The sequence below is a fragment of the Enhydra lutris genome, unplaced genomic scaffold (genome assembly GCF_002288905.1).
Source record: "Enhydra lutris kenyoni isolate GAN:26980312 unplaced genomic scaffold, ASM228890v2 scaffoldscaffold61, whole genome shotgun sequence".
NCBI classification, from domain to species: Eukaryota; Metazoa; Chordata; class Mammalia; order Carnivora; family Mustelidae; genus Enhydra; species Enhydra lutris.
This window is the reverse complement of record NW_019154145.1, coordinates 6,885,377-6,894,991: the sequence shown is the minus strand read 5'-3', so window position 1 is coordinate 6,894,991 and position 9,615 is coordinate 6,885,377.

Here is a 9,615-nt window from a genome sequence, read left to right as displayed (position 1 = left end):
TGATGGCTTCTTTCACTTAGCACAGCATCCTCTCTCATTCCCCTTCTCATATATTGAAGAATTGCCTTGCTTTTTAAAGCTGAGTAGTATCCCCCTGTATATGTATCCCACATTGTCCTCATTCGCACATCTGTCAATGGACATTTAAGTTGTCTTTACACCTTGGTTATCGTGAACAATGCTGCAATGAACATAGAGTGCTAATGTCTTTCCAAATCCTGAGTTCGGTTCTTTTGGAAGAAGACCCCAGAAGTGGATCAGATGATAGTTCTAGTTTCAATTTTTTGATGTACAAAAATTCCAATTTCTCTACATCTTCATCAACACGTGTTCCCTTTAGCATCGTTTTCAAAGGCATTAAACATATCAATGGCTGGACCCTTCTAGTAAAGCTACTAGCCACCATCTGTTGCATAGTCTTCTATGCCATGCCCTAGACTGAACATTCGACCTATGTTATCTCATCCCATCTGCACAGAATTCCCCATTTCACAGATGAGAGAGTGTATTTTCTACAACCTATAAATGCACAAGTCAGTGATTCGGCCTCCGTGAACTTTATTTAAGCTCCGGAACCTGGGCAGGTAACTGGGACTTCGCCTTGGTGCCTAATTGTAAGAATATGTGAGTCTGCAGAGCCACTAATTCTCTTTATGAAGAGCTACTCATTTGGAATTTGCCTCTGCTATTAATCAGCCCTAGCCACGAGTCAGTAGGATACCAGAGGCAGAAGAAGCAGTCAAACCTGTTTGTCTTAATGTGTCTGAATCATTTCTTTTTCAGTTTTGAACTTCTATGCATCTCTTGTATGACTGGATCGCCACTGAAGGCAGAGCCCAATATCTGGGACCTCGTGGGCACCTAATACCTTTATTAAAATGTTCTTTTCTTTTTTAGAATGTGATCGAATCATTGGGTATGCACCACCATAAGACATAACCAGGCAAGTGTGCCTTGTTCACATGGAAACACATCTTCCAAAAGCACAAAGGAGAAAGAACATGCTTCCTCATCCCCTCTAGGGTTTGCTCAGGTCGTGATCCCAGGGTCTTGGGATCGAGGCCTGCATTGGGATCCCCGCTCGGCGGGAAGCCTGATTCTCCCTCTCCCACTACCCCTGTTTGTGTTCCCTCTCTCTCTCTGTGTCTCTCTCTGTCAAATAAATTTTAAAATATTTTTAAAAAAGAAAGAAACGGGTTTAGATAAGAATTCAGATCGTTGAATAACGTTAAAGAAAGTCCAAGAACTCTTCCCTCCCTTTCTGTGTTCCATGAGAAGCACAAAGTCAGCACCTACACACAGAAGAGAAGCCAGTCTACAGAGAGGCCTGCGCACTCCCCTGTCCCTATCTCCCCGAGGAAGCACAGGACCTCTGAGCTCTTGCCAACTTGCTGGCCAAGCTCAGCATCAGAGAATCAGAGCGGATCTCACCAACGTTTTTTTTTTCCAGTAAATTTAGCCCTACTTAAATAGAAGGCAGCCCTGCAAAGTATCTTCTTTCCCACCCAAATACCGAGCTTCTGCTATCTGCTCTGATGGGTAGAAGGGGGCACATGGTCACTTCGAGATAATGAGTAAATCTAAACTAATTTATGTCTGGATTGGGAATAACAAGCTGGACACACAAGCAGGAAGCTGCTTGCACATCCATGGAGAAACACGTACACACACTCCCAGACAGAAGCAGCCACTCTTGTGACCTCTCTCAGTCTGACTTGAATCTGACCCTATGATCGGAGGTCAACGGCGCCATAGTGTTAAGTCGTATTAACTTTTTCTGTTTTCTGAGGATTCCCCTGATCACACGTGGGGCTGATGTTCCAACTGACACCAACATTGCCAACATTTCCCTCGAGAGGCCAAGAACATTTTATACATTGGGTTCAATAGCATGTGGCATTATAACATTTTTCAATGTTGTCCAACTACTTGGCCTTCCCTTGGTTAGACTAGCAACCCTTGGGGGTAACAATATGGGCCACAGTAGAGCTGACATCAATTTCTTATTGATTTTCCCTTCACCAAAGGACTCACCGAAGCTATAATTACCGTGACACCTCGTGGTCTTGAAGTGGGAGAACTAAAAGCATGAGGAAAGTAAGACTCTTGCCAAGTATCACATAACAGGTGAAAATTAAGGCAAAAACCAAGGATTGCTAGCATTCTGGATGCTTTGCATCACTTGCTATCATAAATCTACTCATTCCAAGAGGAAGAAGAGGGAAGTTGAAGAACCCACTCTGAGCCCTCAGCAGACACCCATTTCTCTCCATACCAATGACTTGAGTTCTTGCCTTTATATCAAACTGAAAGGGAAAAAAAAAAATGAGAACCTGAATTGTAGTTACGCTTGCTAGACTAATCCTTGAAATTCTAGGAGTTTTTTTTTTTTTTTAAAGGAATTTCAGACAGACATTTAGAAATTTGACTTTATTGAGCAATTCTTGGTGAACGGCAGCCTCCCTGTTCCTACCTTTGTAGAGCATAGTCTTTCATTATCCAACAGCTCCCTTTTCAAAGCTCGGTAGCCACCTCTTGGAAAGTAAGTCATTTTGATTTTCATTTAGTTCTGGCTCATTATAAATGCTCTCATTTATTCTACCGGTCTCTGATGAATATCACTTGAGGTATGCCAATGTTGACTTACCTATTCAATGCAATATGGAATTGTTTGGTTTCCGGGGTGCTCTGGTCTCAGGAATAATGCATAAGAGTGAATCACAGTCCCAGCCTTATCCTGGATATCACAGATAGTAACTAGGCACCTTCAGAGCCCCCCCAAAATATAATGATTGTACAAGTCTTGTTGTCTTAAACATATTTAGAAACAGAAATGCACTAAAGTGGTCCTTCCCAATAGCATCATCCCAATTCTGGGGACTCCTCAAGGGTCCCTCTCACACATGTCCACCCATCCTCCATGATTCCATCTTCCATGCTGACTCCAGAAGATTCTCCCAATCTGGAGTGTTTATCCTAAATAAATTATTTGGAATCATTTCCCAAAGCGCCGGGTTTGGGGCCACTTAGTATCTCACCCACCCCAGTCCCACCTTTGCCCATGAATGTTCTAGAAAGGCAGTTTTAAGCCCACTGCTCAAGGACGATTGGAAGGTCCCAAGCAGGCTTCTGAATGGCAGAGATAGAACAAGGGAAGTATTCCTCTACAGTCCTCGGCTCTCCCTATCCGAATGATCCCTGATTATCTAGAATACCTCTCCTGTGACCCTGTCACTACCTAATCCTTGCCAGTATTCCACTGGTAACCAAATTCTGGAAGGACTTCAGTGGTTAAAGAGATAATAATAACCTTCAACATTATAGGCTGAACTGGTGCCCAACGTAGCTCTAAGGACATTATATACAGTATTTCCTTCAACCCCCACTAAATACATAGAATATTATTCTCTAATGACAGACATAGCAACTAGCCCTAGAGAGATTAAGTAGTTTGCTTCTAGGTGACAGGGCCAAAATTTGCCTGGAGGCCATCGGCTCCAGAATCTTCTTTTTACCACTCTGCCATAGCTAGACAAAGAATGGGACAGAGAGTAGCCTGTCCCAGGGCCAACCCTGGCCTTGGCAGTCCAGTCTGCAAATCAAAGAATCTGTCTGGGCCCTTCTATCCCTGCCCATTCCCAGATCTTCATCCAATGGGTGGCTCTGGGGGGTCTGATGTCCCCCAGGCTGTCCCCTTGCCACCCAGACTCCCAGGGAAACTCACGCCTGACACACCACCTTTGGAAAGTTGGCCACACATGCTGGGTCCTCCTTCTCACCTTCATTCCTTCTTCCAAAGCAACAGCGTCTATGATCCAGGTCCTTGGGAACCATTTTCAATCACTAACCAAACCTGCTTCTTGGCCAAGCCCAGCAAGTCTGGGAATAGAAACCAAACACACCCAGAGGCGAAGTACGTAGCACCACAAGTTGAGAACAGGCTTCTGAAATTCTGTCCTTATGGTAATTCTGTTCAAACCCCGGAGGAGAAGGGGCACCATGGAAAGCCCACCATCTCCTTCCCCCAACACTCCCCAAAAGGAAGCAAGACTGGACCCATATATCACAGGAAGTCCGTGACAAGGAGGCCTGACAATCTGGGGGGCTTCTGGACTCTCATTCCTGGTTATTTACCACTTTCTTTCAATACACAGCCTTGGAATGCCCTTCCAGTCCTTGCACAAAGTCTCCCGTGTTGCATCTCCATCTTCATTTTGAACACGCCAAGGGGTACCATTTGTAAAAACAAACAAATAGAATCCCCGCTACTTTTTCCAGATCCATACATAGTTCTGACAGAGCAAGTCATACTAATTAGCATTAGCCAGTCGCTCTCAGAATCCAGGATGAAAGGCAAGAGGCTCTGTGCAGCGTACCACTATTAATAATATTATTATTATAATTATATTTTATGGCAGTTTCTCTAACCTTTACTGCTCAACACTGGTTAATTTCTTCATTATAAAAAGTGGGCTCTTTTATTGGACTGAGTGTTTTGTGATTAGTTTGGTTGCCTTTTACCAGCCACGTATAATTAAAGGCGGCAAGTCTCCAAGTGGTGCCTGAAAACCCGTTATCCACGCAAGTGTGAGGGCAAGCAAGCCATTTGAGAAGAAAATGACCACTCTTCCCAGGTCACCCGGTAAGAAAGTGTGTCCTCCTTCTGTCATGGAAGGGGGTTGTAAACCCAGAGCTTCCATGTTAGAGAAGACGCTGGGCTCCTGAAGACCACCAACAATGGGATCTAAGCACAACTCTGCCAAGAACATTGCCCCGCAGGATGCCGCCCCGAGCACCCCTCCTGTGAGCCTTTACTCCAGCCTTGACCATCGCCTGCCAGGAGGCGCCGGGCAAATGACTTCCCCTCTTGGGGAGAGAGGGTCAAGTGATTAGCCTTACCTGATGAGGGAGGAACGAAAAGATAGTAGCTCAACCCAAAGAACCAACGGAAAGCACACTCAGGGCAAAAGACCCCGAGGTGCTCAGGGAAAAAGAGCCCGAGGTCACAGGAGCGCAGAGTCCTTTCCTCAGCTCCTGATCCGGGTTGAGGAGTGCTGGCTGCTCACAGGGGAGACCAGAAGACAGTAACCCAGCTCTGGGGTCTGACCAGCTGTGAGTTTGGTTTCTCAATGAGGCTTCTCTAACGGAGCCTCTGCGTCCTCCTCTGTAAACCGGGGACTGTAAATAAAAATATCTCCACCCTCGGGGCCATTGGGATGATTGAGGAAGAAGCATGGGAAGCGCGTAGTGGGTACTCAATATGGAAGGCATTCACAGAGTCTAGAAACATAGGCAAATACATCAGTGATTTCCTGATACTAATTTCCTGACCCAATGAAATCATTGCTACATTTCTAGACTTGGAGGCCACCGTATGCGTTAGCTGATATCATTAGTCAATAAATTGCACTGTCAGGTGTTGAAAGACACCAAGAGGCCCCTTTGCCCAAAAATATTACATTATCAACAGCCCTTAGGATTCCTGTGGGACTCAAATACCTGCTTTAAGTTTTAAGGTGTTAAAGTCTTCTTTTGGGGGCACCTGGGTGGCTCAGTGGGTTAAAGCCTCTGCCTTCGGCTCAGGTCATGATCCCAGGGTCCTGGGATGGAGCCCCACATTGGGCTCTCTGCTCAGCGGGGAGCCTACTTCCCTTCCTGTCTCTCTGCCTGCCTCTCTGCCTACTTGTGATCTTTGTCTGTCAAATAAATAAGTAAAATCTTTTAAAAATAAAAAATAAAATAGTCTTCTTTTGCATGCAAAGCTCAACAAAAAAGGATGACTTTAAGCCTTTAAGAGCCATCTACACCTTAGCCGAAAAGACTGTGTCAGCTCTGACTAGCTACGAGCTCGAGCTCGGAGTCCAGAGGGAAGATTGGTTGATGTGGCCCTGGGTGGTTAATGTGGTGCTTAATGTGGACGATCCGAGGAGCTCAGCCTCTTGGTGACAGACACCCAAAAACGGTAGGTAGGCTTCAGCTCGAGCGGATGGAAGCATGTCCAAGGCAAACTTGACCTTCCTGAATCAGTTACATATTCCCTACCCATGATCCATCTCTCGGCATAACTCATGGGTCTTAAAGTCAATGCTCCACAAAATACATACTTACTCTACCTTATCAGTCTCCAGGAAAATAAGCTTTTTTTTTTTTAATGGAAGATCATAGTTGACCCCTCCCTTAGATGGCAGTCATTTTTCACAGTGACATTCTCAGGTCGGCCTCAGTGGGATTTCTACATGGTGGCCAAAAACTCCATTGCCCCTGGGAACTGACTTAGACAGGCAGAAGGGTAAGGTAATGCTCCCCTCCTACACACAGCCTAATAAGCTACGGACTGTGGAGCATTCCATTTTTTTTTATTACCTAGAAGCCTTCTCTAAACATCCCCTAGAGGTACCAGCCCATAGATTCAGCGAGGCCACGTGGCTATAGGCAGGACTGTTCATGGGCTTCTGTACCAGACATTCCGTATTTCATGTGGACGAGTTTGATCCTTTAAGCTCTGAAAACACCAGAGGGCAAACTGTCAGCACCAGGCACAAGAATCTTGCCCTGAACAAAATGACCTTTGAGTCCTTAACTGGTTTCATATTCTTCAGGCTTCTGCGGACTTCTCCCTCTTCCTCCTCTCTGATGCCGCACACACGTTTATTTGCCGGGAGGGTTGGCCCTCTCTGGCCAACAGCCACTGATTAACATCTAGTCTGTGAACTATGTAGAAATGTAATCCTTAGCAAAATGGGGAAGTTTCGAGCAAGCCCACATATTGTACTGATTTGCAAACACCAGCCCGTCCTGAGTATCTTTTCTCACTACATTACGGCCATCTGTCTTCACTGAAAATCCATGGAGACTCCAAGATCAAGCTGGGACTCTCTTGTCACATCGTCACAGACATCAAATTCAGTGGCTGATGGGTACAAAGCACAGTTCCAAGTCATCAAATGGGACATCCATGGACATAAATGGGACTTTTCTTTTTTAGGACGTGAAGTCAAGGTGACATCTTTCATTAGGGATATTTTTATCTTGATATTAAACATCTTTTTCTCCATGGTAAGGCTCAGCGGCATTTCCGTCAAGTTGAAGAGTGACACCATAGACTTCTCTTCTATACTGTTCACACTGATACACCAGCTCCCCCGCAGTCCAGGACAGGCCCTTGGGGACATGCCTTTCTGTGTCTTTGGGTAACTCAGATACACTTCTAAGAGCTTCAGTTTCCTAGGTCACAACAGAGAGGGAACACAAGCCAGCAGCGTACCTTAGAGGACCAGGGCAATGGAAAAAACGGATTGATACATGCCTCTTTCTTTCCTCCTCCCCTTTCACCTTTGTCCAGCCAGCTGGCTATGGGGGCGGACACCCCGCCAGCTCTTCTATCTGCAGTAATGGAAAGAATGGAAAGCAGAGACACCTAATCCCCAAGCTTCATCTTGAACACTGCTCTCGCTGAAAACCTCTACCTTCACCGAGCCGTTGGTGGTTAGGAAAGGAGGCCTGCATAGACGTCGCTGTCTTTCCTCCCCTTCTTTGAATGGACATGCTAAGCAGCAGAGAGTTGGGCTGGAATGGAGTCTAGAAGGAAAACCCGACGAGGTAAAGGGCTTGTCTAATCCACACGGTGGAGGGTCAGCCTCTGTCGGCCCCGGAGGGTGTGGTGTGGGCAGCACAGCTGCGCAGAGAGTCAGGCTTCCAGCCCAGCCCCTTTGGGCCACCACCAGTCACACCCAGGGGGAACCCGAGTGGCAGCTCTGGGCCCCGAGGCCATTAATGGTCTCCTCAATTGTAAGCAGGGTATTGAACACCAGAATGTGGCCCATAAGCCCGATCAACAGTCCCAGGCTGTTCTCAGGCACAGAGGTAGGAAGCCTCTAAGGGAGGGATAGAGTGCATACGTAGTTGGGTAGGATGCCCGCTTACGTGTATGATTTATTAGGGGCCGAGAGCAGGCTGTTCCCTAGATCTGTCCTGCCCCTTGCCCACCAGAGTCTCTGAAGTTCCATTCTAAAAGCACTTCCAGTGGGTGAAACACCTTCACTGATACACAGTTAAGAACACAGAACAACAGGGGTCTCGATCATTCCATTACACTCGTCATTGTGGAAAAATCCAAAGCAATGAGAAGACACAGAAAGAGGGCTTCCTCCCCGCCTTAACTGCGTAATGCAGTGCCTTCACCGCGTCTCGAGATGTTCACGTGACATGAAAAAGATCACACTCTCACCTCCCCTTGGGGTCCGAGGAATGCGAGTCGCCCTGTGAGATGACAGGTGGGGGACAAAACTGCCCCAGGCTTGGGTACGGGAATTCCTTCCTTTCTGGTATTTCTGTTACCAGTACCTTGGCATCAGAGTGGGCAGCCTCCAGTGGAACCAACTTCAGCGGATGAATGCCCGGAGCTGAGGAAGACAAGACGGTGCCCCGGGCTCTGGGTGGGTTCAATATGCAGGACAGGAAAACTTCCCTGCTTCCCGTTGCATGCCCAGCCCTGGAAGGGGAGGAGATGGAGTCCCCCAAGCCACTTCCTTCTCCAGGGGAAGGGACAGCTACTCCCTCTGATACACAAGGAATAGGAGATGTGAAGCTGGTGTGACACGAGGAAGGGCCACACGCCAAGGATGTGGGGGCCAGAGCGGGGGAGCTCCTGAAGCTAGAAAAGGCGAGAAGACAGATCCTCCCTTAGGTCCTCCAGACGTGTAAAGAGAATGAATTCGTGCCATGGTCGGTCATCACACTTGGGGCCATCTGTTACAGCAGCAACAGGAAACTAATGCGGATCTTGGCTTCGTGGAGGCATTGACCTTGACACTCACAGTAAGCATTTGCCAGGAAGCCAGACGTCAGTGTTCCGGCGGATCTATGACCAGGTGCCCAAAGAACTCCCAGCACATCCTGTCAGTCTCACACACACCCCACTCCTCCTACCTGCCCAGAACGTGGTCTGATGGACTGGCAGCCGCCATGCCTAATGAGTGATCCCACTCGCTCCTCTGAGAAAGGGACCTGTACCTGTTCAAAGCAGCATAACATAGTCATTCGTGTTTCCGACGAAACACTGAGTGTTTCTCTACCCCACAGTGTTCTGATGCACGGAAGGAGGATAATAATCTTCCCACTTAACAGAGCTTTTCTGGGACTTAAGTGTGAGGACCCACTTAGGGGTTTATGGGGTAGGAGCTTTGCAGGTATGTCACCAAAAGGCTGCCTCCCTGACTGCTTTCCCACTCCAATTTCTCGAACTGTCCAGTGTCCCTGTCCCAAGGGTTGGACCGAACACATGACCCATCCCCTCATCTTTCCAGGAGATCCCCATGGGTCCAGGCAGGTGTCAGGAGCCGTGAGGTCCTCAGAAAAAGGAACCCAACCAGTAGACTGCTGGGAAATTTGGAATTCTCTGAGGGAGGCCCAGCTTGCTGCCAGAAGGGAGCTTTGCAGACACTCGAAGCAAAAGGATGGAGTGGCTTCACGCACTTGGTTCTCAAGTTCATCCAGGGCGGGTCGGCTTACAAGCCTAGCACAGGAAGGGCTAGCACAGGAAGGGCTGGCCTATCGTAGAAAACTCAAATTTCGGACTTGGTGTTATGGGACTGTTGCTGGAGGGAATTCCAGACC